Raw genomic sequence first — 15,670 nt, forward strand, 5'->3', positions numbered from 1 at the left:
TCACTCTCCCTAAGGCTAAGATTGAGGTCTCTTGGAGGGCATAGCCATAACTCACTGGATGGCCATGATGTTGCTCAGGTAACATGCTGGTTGAACTTGCTGGAAACCTGCCCTCTGGATTACGAGGGACACTGCTTACAAGACAATGCCATGTCTCAAAACTCATTGCAAAACTTCCCAAGAAGTGGCCAAAGAGTGGTACCAGTCATTGGACCCAGTAGGAGTTGGGTGCTAAAGAGGTCATTCACTGCAGGAGTTGGATGTTGGGCAGATCATGCTTTGCCAGAACTTCAAGAAAGAAGCACTCTGGAACCAAGAAGAGAAAAACCCCCTCTCCAACATTTCAGTGTCTCTCCAACATTTTCTACTAACAAAAACTAACATTATGTCAACTGGCAAAGGAGATATATTTATGGGATCCAGCTCCATTTACACAAAGCAGTAAATGAATTTTCACAAAGCAGTGAAGTGTGAATTTTGATCTAAGAGGCAATGAATTGAAAACTGATATAGGCTGTGACATCTTATAAAAACATCAGGCTGCTATAGACGTAATACTGCGACTCACTGGATGTAGGACTTCAGGCAGGTTCAACTCTGATCCTCAAATTCCACGACCATATGCTTATCCCTCAAGGACATTGTTAAGGTCAAATCAGACAGAGGGTGGGAGTTGTGTATCATTAGTAAGAGGAGTAGCAAAGTCAATACAACCTAGTGCTTAACGTGATAGATTCTAGTGACAGATTTCCTATATCCCTGTTCTCTACTCATTAGCTAAGTGGCCATTGGCAATCCACTTACCCTCTGGGCCTTATTTTCTTATGTGCAATGACGACACCTATCTCATCATTTCATTGTTGTGAGAAGTGAGATAATCCACTCAGTGTTTGCTCATATTAAAGGCAAAATAAACTTAGTTGTTGTAAGTCAATTATAATATTCAATTGTTCCATATAGCATAATTATATATATTTATTTACTTTTCCCTTACTATGTACTCACTCACTTTTATTTATCAGTGCCTACTATTTGCGTGTATTATGCTGTTATTTTAGGGGCCCAGGAACTAAGCCCACTTTGAACAGTGGGAAGTATAACATTTTCAGGGATGTGGTTCCTTAGCAGGAAATGCTGTTCGTTTTTCTCAAGATCGGAAAAGCCACCCACAATTACTTGAATTTCTAAAATTAGCCTAGTGTAGTTTCTGTAATTCGGAGCATTTAAATTCTAAACAAGCTTTTCTTTTGAAAGAAAGTTTTACACCAAGAATTGTTCAAAACGTTTTCTGGATTGAGATTTTTCTTTGTCTGAATTAACGTAGCTAAGTATGAAGTATGCAAATCACTAAATAACAATTCCTTTGCAGCGGTGGGGCCTACTAGGACTGTCTAGGCCTCACGGCTTTTGAATAGTAGATGCTGGAAGGAGAGATGACAATGGGAATTACATTAAGGCATGGTCAGAGCCCACTGTGTCTGCACCGGCCTCTTAAATTGTTTTCCTAATTGGAATCTCTTTGCCTTTTAATCCTTCCAGTTAAGGGATTTTCAATCTTGGCACTACTGACCTTTTGCATTAGATCATTCTTTGTTGTGGTAGGCTGTTTAGTGTGTTATAGGGTGCTTAACAGCATCCTTGGCCAATACTTCTAGATGCCAGTAGTACTTTCCATGCCACTCTGACATACAAAAGTCTCCAGGAGTTGTCAAATGTCCCCTGGATGCAAAATCACCTCTTGTTGAGAACCACTGACAGCTCTTAAGAATCTTCTTGAAGCAAGCTTATTAAATAACCTGAATCGAGGGGGGAGGAGCAAGATGGCGGAAGAGTAGGGTCTCCAAATCACCTGTCTCCACCAAATTACCTAGAAAACCTTCCAATCATCCTGAAAATCTATGAATTCGGCCTGAGAATTAAAGAGAGACCAGCTGGAATGCTACAGTGAGAAGAGTTCCCGCTTCTATCAAGGTAGGAAGACGGGGAAAAAGAAGTAAAGAAACAAAGGCCTCCAAGGGGGAGGGGCCCAGGAGGAACCGGGCTGAGGCCGGGGCGAGTGTCCCCAGGACACTCGGGAGCGCGAATCCACCAGCGCAGGCTCCGGAGCACAGGGCGCCGGGACACAGCCCAGGATCCCGCCTCCCCCGGGACAGGCAGAGGCCGGGAGGGCCCAGGACAGCGAGGACGCTCCTGCCCCAGCTGAGCAGATCAGCGGCCCCGCCCCGGAGCCTCCAGGCCCTGCAGACGGAGAGCTCTGGAGTTCCTGCGGGGGCTGAATCCAGGTTTCCAGAGCTGCCCCGCCACTGGGGCTGTTCCTCCTGCGGCCTCACGGGGTAAACAACCCCCACTGAGCCCTGCACCAGGCAGGGGCACAGCAGCTCCCCCAACTGCTAACACCTGAAAACCAGCACAACAGGCCCCTCCCCCAGAACACCAGCTAGACGGACAAGTTCCAGGGGAAGCCAAGGGACTTAAAAGTACACAGAATCAGAAGATACTGCCCCGTGGTTCTTTTTTTTTTTTTTTTTTTTTTTTTAGCTTTTTGATTTGTTTCCTTCCTCCACCCCCCTTTTTTTCTCCTCTTTTTCTTTCTCTTTTTCTTCTTTTTTTTCTTTTTTTTTTTCGTTTTTTTTTCTTCCCTTTTTTTTCTCTTTCTCTTTTCTTTCCTTCTTTCTCTCCTCTCTTTTTCTCTTTTTCCCAATACAACTTGCTTTTGGCCACTCTGCACTGAGCAAAATGACTAGAAGGAAAACCTCACCTCAAAAGAAAGAATCAGAAACAGTCCTCTCTTCCACAGAGTTACAAAATCTGGATTACAATTCAATGTCAGAAAGCCAATTCAGAAGCACTATTATACAGCTTCTGGTGGCTCTAGAAAAAAGTATAAAGGACTCAAGAGACTTCATGACTGCAGAATTTAGAGCTAATCAGGCAGAAATTAAAAATCAATGGAATGAGATGCAATCCAAACTAGAAGTCCTAACGACGAGGGTTAACGAGGTGGAAGAACGAGTGAGTGACATAGAAGACAAGTTGATAGCAAAGAGGGAAACTGAGGAAAAAAGAGACAAACAATTAAAAGACCATGAGGATAGATTAAGGGAAATAAACGACAGCCTGAGAAAGAAAAACCTACGTTTAATTGGTGTTCCCGAGGGCGCCGAAAGGGACAGAGGGCCAGAATATGTATTTGAACAAATTCTAGCTGAAAACTTTCCTAATCTGGGAAGGGAAACAGGCATTCAGATCCAGGAAATAGAGAGATCCTCCCCTAAAATCAATAAAAACCGTTCAACACCTCGACATTTAATAGTGAAGCTTGCAAATTCCAAAGATAAAGAGATGATCCTTAAAGCAGCAAGAGACAAGAAATCCCTGACTTTTATGGGGAGGAGTATTAGGGTAACAGCAGACCTCTCCACAGAGACCTGGCAGGCCAGAAAGGGCTGGCAGGATATATTCAGGGTCCTAAATGAGAAGAACATGCAACCAAGAATACTTTATCCAGCAAGGCTCTCATTCAAAATGGAAGGAGAGATAAAGAGCTTCCAAGACAGGCAGCAACTAAAAGAATATGTGACCTCCAAACCAGCTCTGCAAGAAATTTTAAGGGGGACTCTTAAAATTCCCCTTTAAGAAGAAGTTCAGTGGAACAGTCCACAAAAACAAGGACTGAATAGATAACATGATGACACTAAACTCATATCTCTCAATAGTAACTCTGAATGTGAACGGGCTTAATGACCCCATCAAAAGGCGCAGGGTTTCAGACTGGATAAAAAAGCAGGACCCATCTATTTGCTGTCTACAAGAGACTCATTTTAGACAGAAGGACACCTACAGCCTGAAAATAAAAGGTTGGAGAACCATTTACCATTCGAATGGTCCTCAAAAGAAAGCAGGGGTAGCCATCCTTATATCAGATAAACTAAAATTTACCCCAAAGACTGTAGTGAGAGATGAAGAGGGACACTATCTCATACTTAAAGGATCTATTCAACAAGAGGACTTAACAATCCTCAATATATATGCCCCGAATGTGAGAGCTGCCAAATATATAAATCAATTATTAACCAAAGTGAAGAAATACTTAGATAATAATACACTTATACTTGGTGACTTCAATCTAGCTCTTTCTATACTCGATAGGTCTTCTAAGCACAACATCTCCAAAGAAACGAGAGCTTTAAATGATACACTGGACCAGATGGATTTCACAGATATCTACAGAACTTTACATCCAAACTCAACTGAATACACATTCTTCTCCAGCGCACATGGAACTTTCTCCAGAATAGACCACATATTGGGACACAAATCGGGTCTGAACCGATACCAAAAGATTGGGATTGTCCCCTGCATATTCTCAGACCATAATGCCTTGAAATTAGAACTAAATCACAACAAGAAGTTTGGAAGGACCTCAAACACGTGGAGGTTAAGGACCATCCTGCTAAAAGATAAAAGGGTCAACCAGGAAATTAAGGAAGAATTAAAAAGATTCATGGAAACTAATGAGAATGAAGATACAACCGTTCAAAATCTTTGGGATGCAGCAAAAGCAGTCCTAAGGGGGAAATACATCGCAATACAAGCATCCATTCAAAAACTGGAAAGAACTCAAATACAAAAGCTAACCTTACACATAAAGGAGCTAGAGAAAAAACAGCAAATAGATCCTACACCCAAGAGAAGAAGGGAGTTAATAAAGATTCGAGCAGAACTCAATGAAATCGAGACCAGAAGAACTGTGGAACAGATCAACAAAACCAGGAGTTGGTTCTTTGAAAGAATTAACAAGATAGATAAACCATTAGCCAGCCTTATTAAAAAGAAGAGAGAGAAGACCCAAATTAATAAAATCATGAATGAGAAAGGAGAGATCACTACCAACACCAAGGAAATACAAACGATTTTAAAAACATATTATGAACAGCTATACGCCAATAAATTAGGCAATCTAGAAGAAATGGACGCATTCCTGGAAAGCCACAAACTACCAAAACTGGAACAGGAAGAAATAGAAAACCTGAACAGGCCAATAACCAGGGAGGAAATTGAAGCAGTCATCAAAAACCTCCCAAGACACAAGAGTCCAGGGCCAGATGGCTTCCCAGGGGAATTCTATCAAACGTTTAAAGAAGAAATCATACCTATTCTCCTAAAGCTGTTTGGAAAGATAGAAAGAGATGGAGTACTTCCAAATTCGTTCTATGAAGCCAGCATCACCTTAATTCCAAAACCAGACAAAGACCCCACCAAAAAGGAGAATTACAGACCAATATCCCTGATGAACATGGATGCAAAAATTCTCAACAAGATACTGGCCAATAGGATCCAACAGTACATTAAAAAAATTATTCACCATGACCAAGTAGGATTTATCCCTGGGACACAAGGCTGGTTCAACACCCGTAAAACAATCAATGTGATTCATCATATCAGCAAGAGAAAAACCAAGAACCATATGATCCTCTCATTGGATGCAGAGAAAGCATTTGACAAAATACAGCATCCATTCCTGATCAAAACTCTTCAGAGTGTAGGGATAGAGGGAACATTCCTCGACATCTTAAAAGCCATCTATGAAAAGCCCACAGCAAATATCATTCTCAATGGGGAAGCACTGGGAGCCTTTCCCCTAAGATCAGGAACAAGACAGGGATGTCCACTCTCACCACTGCTGTTCAACATAGTACTGGAAGTCCTAGCCTCAGCAATCAGACAACAAAAAGACATTAAAGGCATTCAAATTGGCAAAGAAGAAGTCAAACTCTCCCTCTTCGCCGATGACATGATACTCTACATAGAAAACCCAAAAGTCTCCACCCCAAGATTGCTAGAACTCCTACAGCAATTCGGTAGCGTGGCAGGATACAAAATCAATGCCCGGAAGTCAGTGGCATTTCTATACACTAACAATGAGACTGAAGAAAGAGAAATTAAGGAGTCAATCCCATTTACAATTGCACCCAAAAGCATAAGATACCTAGGAATAAACCTAACCAAAGATGTAAAGGATCTATACCCTCAAAACTATAGAACACTTCTGAAAGAAATTGAGGAAGACACAGAGAGATGGAAAAATATTCCATGCTCATGGATTGGCAGAATTAATATTGTGAAAATGTCAATGTTACCCAGGGCAATATACACATTTAATGCAATCCCTATCAAAATACCATGGACTTTCTTCAGAGAGTTAGAACAAATTATTTTAAGATTTGTGTGGAATCAGAAAAGACCCCGAATAGCCAGGGGAATTTTAAAAAAGAAAACCATATCTGGGGGCATCACAATGCCAGATTTCAGGTTGTACTACAAAGCTGTGGTCATCAAGACAGTGTGGTACTGGCACAAAAACAGACACATAGATCAGTGGAACAGAATAGAGAATCCAGAAGTGGACCCTGAACTTTATGGGCAACTAATATTCGATAAAGGAGGAAAGACTATCCATTGGAAGAAAGACAGTCTCTTCAATAAATGGTGCTGGGAAAATTGGACATCCACATGCAGAAGAATGAAACTAGACCACTCTCTTTCACCATACACAAAGATAAACTCAAAATGGATAAAAGATCTAAATGTGAGACAAGATTCCATCAAAATCCTAGAGAAGAACACAGGCAACACCCTTTTTGAACTCGGCCATAGTAACTTCTTGCAAGATACATCCACGAAGGCAAAAGAAACAAAAGCAAAAATGAACTATTGGGACTTAATCAAGATAAGAAGCTTTTGCACAGCAAAGGATACAGTCAACAAAACTGAAAGACAACCTACAGAATGGGAGAAGATATTTGCAAATGACCTATCAGATAAAGGGCTAGTTTCCAAGATCTATAAAGAACTTATTAAACTCAACACCAAAGAAACAAACAATCCAATCATGAAATGGGCAAAAGACATGAACAGAAATCTCACAGAGGAAGACATAGACATGGCCAACATGCACATGAGAAAATTCTCTGCATCACTTGCCATCAGGGAAATACAAATCAAAACCACAATGAGATACCACCTCACACCAGTGAGAATGGGGCAAATTAACAAGGCAGGAAACAACAAATGTTGGAGAGGATGTGGAGAAAAGGGAACCCTCATACACTGTTGGTGGGAATGTGAACTGGTGCAGCCACTCTGGAAAACTGTGTGGAGGTTCCTCAAAGAGTTAAAAATAGACCTGCCCTACGACCCAGCAATTGCACTGTTGGGGATTTACCCCAAAGATACAGATGCAGTGAAACGCCGGGACACCTGCACCCCGATGTTTATAGCAGCAATGGCCACGATAGCCAAACTGTGGAAGGAGCCTCGGTGTCCAACGAAAGATGAATGGATAAAGAAGATGTGGTTTATGTATACAATGGAATATTACTCAGCTATTAGAAATGACAAATACCCACCATTTGTTTCAACGTGGATGGAACTGGAGGGTATTATGCTGAGTGAAGTAAGCCAGTCGGAGAAGGACAAACATTATATGTTCTCATTCATTTGGGGAATATAAATAATAGTGAAAGGGAAGGGAGAAGAAATGTGTGGGAAATATCAGAAAGGGAGACAGAACGTAAAGACTGCTAACTCTGGGAAACGAACTAGGGGTGTTGGAAGGGGAGGAGGGCGGGGGGTGGGAGTGAATGGGTGACGGGCACTTGTGGTTATTCTGTATGTTAGTAAATTGAACACCAATAAAAAAAAAAAAACTGGAAAAATAAATAAATAAATAAATAACCTGAATCAAGTCCACATTCTTTAACTTGGCACTCAAGATTCTTCAACAACTTGACTCCTATACACCCCCAGTCTTATTTACTCTCCCTTTGACTCCAAACAATAGATCTGCTCAGGTTCCCAAAATGTTTCTTTTACAGCTTTTCAATCTTACTGCCCTTTCTTCGCATTTCCATTTCTCTCTGCTCCCAATACCCAAGGAAGATTTGAGTAAGTGGAAAGATATAACTTGTTTTGTATTTTAAAAAACCCTCAATATTGTAAAGAGGTCAGGTCTCCTCAAAATCATTTATAATTAGCATGATCCCAGTAAAAATACCAAGATAAATGTTTTTTAGAAACTAGACCAACTTCTCTTAAATTTTAATATAGAAAATAAACTAGTGAGAATACCTAGAAAAAATCTGCATAGAAGAGTATCAAAGTAAAAATCCTACCAGTTATTGAAATATATTATAAAATTATGGTAATTGAAACAATTATGGTGGGATGTATAATTACAGTTCAATCAATATAATAAAATAGATGTTTTAGAAATATGACTTAATGTATGTGTGAATTTAATATGTAATTTTAAAAAGTATTGCAATTAATTGGAGGAATGATGGTTTATTCAATAAATGGTTTGGAGACAACAAGCTACCCATCTGGAGAAAAATAAATTCCTACCTTACCTTTTTTTTTTTTCTTTAAGAATTTATTTATTTATTTATTTATTTATTTATCTCTTTATCTCTTTATCTATTTATTTATTTATTGAGCCACATGAGTTGGGAGAGGGGCAGAAAGAAAGGAAGAGAGAGGATCCCAAGCAGAGCCCACACTGAGTACAGAGCCAGGACCCTAAGGTTATGACTTGAGTCAAAATCGAGAGTTGGAGGCTTAACTGACTGAGCCCCAATCCCTCCTTTCTTTCTTTCTGTTTTTCTGTTTGTCTTTCTTTCTCTCTCTCACTCTCTCTCTCCCCTCCCTCTCCCTCTCTCTTTCTCTTTCTTTTTTTCTTCCTTCCTTTTTTAGAACTTTACTTAGTTAACATACAGTGCAATATTGGTTTTTGGAGTAGAATTCAGTAATTCATCACTTACATCCAATACTGAATGCGCATCATAAAATGTGCTCTCCTTAATCCCCATCATCCATCTATCCAAGCCTGCACCCACATCCCTCCATCAACCCTCAGTTTGTTCTCTATCATCAAGAATCTTTTATTGTTTATTTCTCTCTCTCCCTTCTCCCCTTCCCATATGTTCATCTCTTTTCTTAAGTTTCATATATGAGTGAGATCATTTAGTATTTGTTTCTCTCTGACTGATTTCACTTAGCATAATGCACTCTAGTTCCATCCACGTTGTTGCAAATGGCAAGACTTCATTCTTTTTGATGGCTCAGTAATATTCCATAATATTATATGTATACATACCATATTTTCTTGATCCATTTATCAGTCAGTGGATATTTGGGCTCTTTCCATAGTTTAGTTATTGTTGATAATGGCACTATAAACATCACAGTGCATGTATCCCCTTGATTCTGTATTTGTGTATCCTTTGAGTAAATACTAAGTAGTGCAATTGAGGGATCATAGGGTAGTTCTATTTTAAACTTTTTGAGGAACTTCTAGACTGGTCTCCAGAATGGCTGCACCAGTTTATATGGTCACGAACAATGGAAGAGGACTCCCCTTTCTCCACATCCCTGCCAATACCTGTTATTTCTTGTGTTGTCAATTTTAGCCATTCTAACAGGTATGAGGTGGTATCTCATCATGGTTTTGATTTGTATTTCTCTGAAGATGAGTGATAGTGAGCATCTTCTCATGTGTCTGTTAGCCATCTGTATGTCTTCTTTGGAAAAGTGTCTATTTCATGTCTTCTGTTGATTTCTTAACTGAATTATTTGTTTTTTGGGTGTTGCATTTGATAAGTTATTTTGGATACTAAACCTTATCTCATCTGTCATTTGCAAATGTCTTCTCCCATATCTTCTCCATAGTAGCCTTTTAGTTTTGTTGTTTCCTTCTTTGTGCAGAAGCTTTTTATCTGGACGAACTTCCAATAGTTCATTTCTGCTTTTGTTTCCCTTGCCTCTGGTGATGTATATAGAAAGATGTTACTGCAGCCAAAGTCAAAGAAGTTTCTGCCTGTGTTCTCCTCTAGGATTTTGATAGTTTCCTGTCTCACATTTAGGTCTTTCATTCATTTTTAATTTATTTTTGTGTATGGTGTAAGAAAGTGGTCTAGTTTTACTCATCTGCATCCTGCTATCCAGTTTTTCCAGCACCATTCATTAAAAAGGCAGTATTTTTTCCATTGGATATTCTTTCCTGCTTTGTTGAAGATTAGTTGACCATATAGTTGTGGGTCCTACTTACTTCTCACACTACATTATTTCCCTGGTAGTTCATAAATGTAAACATTAGAAAAATAAGCTACAGTCTAAGAAAAAATGGGATTATTTTGTTAGGAATTTCTAAGTAAGAAGCAAAACTCAGGACTATGAGAAAAAAATACTGATAGTTTTATTTCATAAAAATTTGTGCTTCACAAAAACACTGTACCAAAGTTGAAAGACAAAAATATTTAGCAACAATATTTGTAAGACCTGTGGTTAAAACAAAGGGTTAATTTCTTAAAGTTTAAAGAATTTATAAATAAGAATAAAATCAAGTTAAAAATGAACAATAGGCATGAATAAGAACTGCAGAAAACAAGGAAGCAAAAACAGAATATTCTCAAAATTAGCCTTATTATAAGAAATATAAAGGAAAATAATGAGGCCTCATTTTTATCTATTAAAATGTCAAAGAGCAAAAGATTGTTCATAAACAGAATCTTTATATGGGTGTAGGGAAACAGTCACTCTTACATAGCTACAACTTAAAGGAAAAATAATTTGTCAGTATCTTTCAAAGTTCTAAATGCATATACTCAACCATTCCATTTAGAAGAATTATCCTACAGATAATCCCTATGATATATGCAAAGGTATATGTACAAAGATATTCAATGAAGGTCTATTTAGTGACTGGTTAATAGCAAAAAGGCAAAAGACCTTCAAACATTCATCAATATGAGGAATCGTAAAGTAAATGATGCTGAACTATATGAAACACTTTAAAGATGTGAAATACAATGTTTCTATGCGCTGAAATGGATGGTTTTACAAGATATGTTAGTAAAATTCTTAAGAAAAAAGGAAGGTGTGAAGGTTTGTTCATTGTATGTGTGTGTATTATGGATTTGTGTGTGCATGTGTGTGTATGTATAGAATATTTTTGGAAAATGAGATGCAGAATTCGCTAAGTTGACTTCTGAGGAATAAATGGTTGGGAATCTAATTGGTGGGAGGATTTACTTTTTTTTTTAATTTAAATTCAATTAGCCAACATATACTACATCATTAGTTTCAGATGAAGGAGGATTTACTTTTAATTGCTTATTCTTGGGTAGTATTGATTTTTTAAAAATACACATGATTTGTCATTAAAAATAAAAAGAGGAATAAAACCTTCACAAAACATTTAGCAATTGTCCTTACCTACAGTGTTATCTCTCTTATCTGTATTCATAGCACATTCACTTATATCTCATTCTTATCAGTATCCTCTTTTGAGTTCACACATAATTGTTCACTTATCTCTGTTCTCCCCAATTAAATTGTTGAATGTGGGGATCCCTGGGTGGCTCAGCAGTTTAGGGCCTGCCTTTGGCCCAGGGCATGATCCTGGAGACCCGGGATCGAGTCCCACATCGGGCTCCCTGCATGGAGCCTGCTTCTCCCTCTGCCTGTGTCTCTGCCTCTCTCACTCTCTCTGTGTCTCTTGTGAATAAATAAATAAAATCTTATTGAATGTTTTGAACTCTTTTGCATTTCCTGTGATATTACCATAGATTCTTAAAATAGTAAGTCCTCAAATGACATAACTGAAGAATTACAACCACTCCTTAATAATGATGGTATGTTAAACTCTGGAATAATCAAATACTTCACAATGGTAGGCACTTAGAGACTAGGAGCTGGAAAGATTATCGAGGGAAGATAGGACTTCACACATGAATACCACCTAGTCACTTTGTATATAAGAAAGTGAGGCCCAGAAAAATGAAAAAAATCACCCAAATTACCCAACCAGTTAGTAGCAGAGTTGCAACTGGAACCTAGGTCTTAAGTAACAAAAGTGACAACAATAACCATAACAAAACAATCTCTACTCTGAGTAGATAAAGGACAAATGTAAAATAATTTTTTAAATAATTTTTGTACAGTTATAAGACACTATCAGAAAAGCAAGCATCTTATATTTCTGTAATCTTCTCCAGTTGGCAAATTACATTTCCTATTATCTCATTGTTTTCCAAACCTATCTAATGATAAGAATTACTAAGTTCTCAGGAAAATATAAGAATCTGGGTAAACTGTTACTTAAAAAAAAAAAGCAGCTCAAGTAGTTCTTATGACTAGGCAAGCTTACAAAATACTGCTTATTTCATCCTCAAAACAAGCCTGTAAGGTAAGCAAAATATATATTCTTAAACACCATTTTACAGGTGAGGATGACTGAGTTTAGGTGACTTTTCCTTAATCATAGAGTAACATCTCTGAGCTCCAACATTCCTTTTACTATTAATTTTACCTGTTTCTCTTTTGTAGTCTAACTTATGGTAATTAATCACTTTCAACAAGTAGAAAGGAAAATATTTTGTGAATGCTAGAATGTCTACATCCTCATTAAAGTTGCCACTCATAACTGTGTACTATCGGATGAAACTGTCCCTTATGTCACAAGGAATGAGTTATTGGGGACGGATATGAATCAGAACCTAAATGCTTACATGAATCCCACCCAACTCTTTCCATTTTAGAATTAAAAGCAGAAGGGGAAATTTTGCAATTCAATGAGCTAATCTTGACCTGCCACTAAATAACCATAGTAATCTTTTTGTTGTTCTCATTTGGAAGACATTTTCTAAGATTTTGTGGGAGAAGGAGTAATTGTATGAATCATGCTGCTACTTGACTTAAAAAGAAAATGAGAAATAATTTAAGGAGAAACAGGGAAGTATGCCTTGAACCTACATATGTCCACCAGAAATTGGGACATAGGTTACAAGCTAAACGTGCTCAGGATTACCTACATTGCAGGAAAGTCCCCTCTGAGCATTCTCCAAGAAAACTCTCACGGCCTTTCCTCTTCAACTTCAAAGCGTAGTCAAATTTTGAATAGTTAACATTAGGGAATTAGTCATTTCTGAGGACCAATTTTAATTTTAATTTTTTTTTTAATTTTTATTTATTTATGATAGTCACAGAGAGAGAGAGAGAGAGGCAGAGACACAGGCAGAGGGAGAAGCAGGCTCCATGCACCGGGAGCCCGACGTGGGATTCGATACCGGGTCTCCAGGATCGTGCCCCGGGCCAAAGGCAGGGGCCAAACCGCTGCGCCACCCAGGGATCCCCCAATTTTAATTTTAATTTTTTTTTATTTTTTTATTTTTTTATTTATGATAGTCACACAGAGAGAGAGAGAGAGAGGCAGAGACACAGGCAGAGGGAGAAGCAGGCTCCATGCACCGGGAGCCCGACGTGGGATTCGATCCCGGGTCTCCAGGATCGCGCCCTGGGCCAAAGGCAGGCGCCAAACCGCTGCGCCACCCAGGGATCCCCCCCCAATTTTAATTTTAATGAGAGAAGGCCTATGCCTTTAAGCACCAAAATATGAATACATTCTAGCTGTTTTGGATAGAAATCAATTTAAAATATATGTTTGCAGACTTTTGTACAGATGACACTGAGCAGATTCTTACTTTTTCATGTGATTAAAGGTCATCACTATAAATACCAGTCCTAGTAAATTGCTATAAAGACAGCGATTAGAATCCGACCCTAAGAAGTACATTTGAAATCATAGCTATAGTCTTTTCATCCCTAAACTAAAATTGAATGGTATTAAGTTGATGACCTAGTTTTTAAGTTGCTAATTTTTTAGGAGATTTTAGTATCTAATAAACTGTTAGTAATACTTTCACATGACTTTTTTTTTGTAGTGATATTGGAAGCTTCTAAAAGACAGACTGTGCACTGACTCCTGACCTACACAAATTGTGAGATAATACATGTATGTTTTCTTAAACTGTCAAGTTTGTGATAATTTTTTATGCAACAGTAGAAAAATAATACATTCTTATTATGTGTCTCTCCTTAATAAAAATTGCCATAAGGACAGAAATCTTTTCTAGTCATTTTCATGGATATGCCCCAAACTTTCAGAGCAGGTGCATAGTAGGTATAATAATATAACAAGTATAATAAATATTTATTGAATGGATGATGAAAGGAATAAGGATATTAGAATGGTACAAAATCCTTAACAATGCTTTAACAACTTAGTAAGAAAAGAATACTCAGAAGCCAGTAAGGTGCAAATGTCCAGACTACTTTACTTTTACCTTCGTTCCTCTAAAGCATAAATACTATAGACATAACCATAATTACATCCATGATAATCTCCCTGCATTATGGAGTAAATGCAGATTTCCAAGATGGGCTAAGTTTATAAAATATAACTCCATATAGAAACACATGAAAATGATAACATTGATTGAGTTATAGAGTGTTATCCACACATAGCACGTTTGTAGGCAGGTAATCTTGTAATTTGCTATAATGCCAGTTTAGGACTTTGAAAAAAATCAACATGATTAAAATTTTCTCAATTTATGTCCTAAAAGTATAAGTCTATTACATGAATGGATGCATTTTGAATTCCTTTCTTTTTTTTTTTTTTTTTTGGTTTTTTTTTTTTTTTGGTGTTTTTTTTTTTTTGTTTGTTTTGTTTTTTTTTAATTCCTTTCTATTTAGTTTTGTGTTTAGTTATTTCTACATTGTGGATGACCTGCTTTTAAATACTTAAGCTGCCAACTTATTTCTGTAAGAATCCCTATGGGGGCACCTGAGTGGCTCAGTGGTTGAGCGTCTGCCTTTGGCTCAGGTCGTGATCCCAGGGTCCAGGGATCAAGTCCTGCATCAGGCTCCCTATAGGACTGCTTCTCCCTCTGCCTATGTCTCTGCCACTCTCTATCTCTGTCTCTCATTAATAAATAAATTAAATCTTTTAAAAAATCCCTAAAGAGTTAAACTCTTTGGTTTTTATTTTAAACATTTGAAAAGCTAAAATACACATTCCAGAGAATAAATACAACATATATCTTACTTGGAGACAAAATATATAATTTACCAAAGAGTCCAAACTGTCTGTATGTGAGTTCGTGAGACTATGTGTGTGTGTAGGTGAATGTTTGTGAATATTTATGCATTGCATTTTTGTATGTAAACTGTCAACCCAGAGCACTGCATTTGTGGTTAATTTCCATTCGCGTGAATTTTCCAAATAGGAGTCTCCTCTGAAGTGATGCCATTATAAATTGATTTAGAGCTAGAGCATCCCTAGGCATGACTTAGGGTCTCAGAGTCATTTCTAGAAAATGTGGTTGGGAAAAACACATTATAACTCAGCTCAAATGAAATTTAGAGAAGATTTAGAAAGAAAAATTATCACTAAAAGATTCATTCACTTACTCATTCAACTCATACTAAACTCCTTCAGTGTACTATGCACTAATACTGGGCACATGGATTAAATCAAGGACTAAAACCTAGAATACCTAGAAAGATCACTGTTTCATGAGGGCTTTTATTCAAGGTGGAAGGTAGAGGGAACTTCAAGGGGAGTTAACTCTTTGTGAGGTGATGTTAAGTGTCTTGAAGAAAAACTAAACTGGGTGAGAGTGACAGAGGAGAGAGATGCTGTTTTAGAAAGGATGGCCAGGCAACGAGGAGGGCACTTCATGGGAGGAGCACTGGGTGTTATACTATATGTTGGCAAATTGAATTTAAATTTTAAAAATATAAAAAAGACAAATAAAAATAAATTAGA

Source organism: Canis lupus, chromosome 25 (assembly GCF_003254725.2).
Source record: "Canis lupus dingo isolate Sandy chromosome 25, ASM325472v2, whole genome shotgun sequence".
Taxonomy (NCBI): Eukaryota; Metazoa; Chordata; class Mammalia; order Carnivora; family Canidae; genus Canis; species Canis lupus.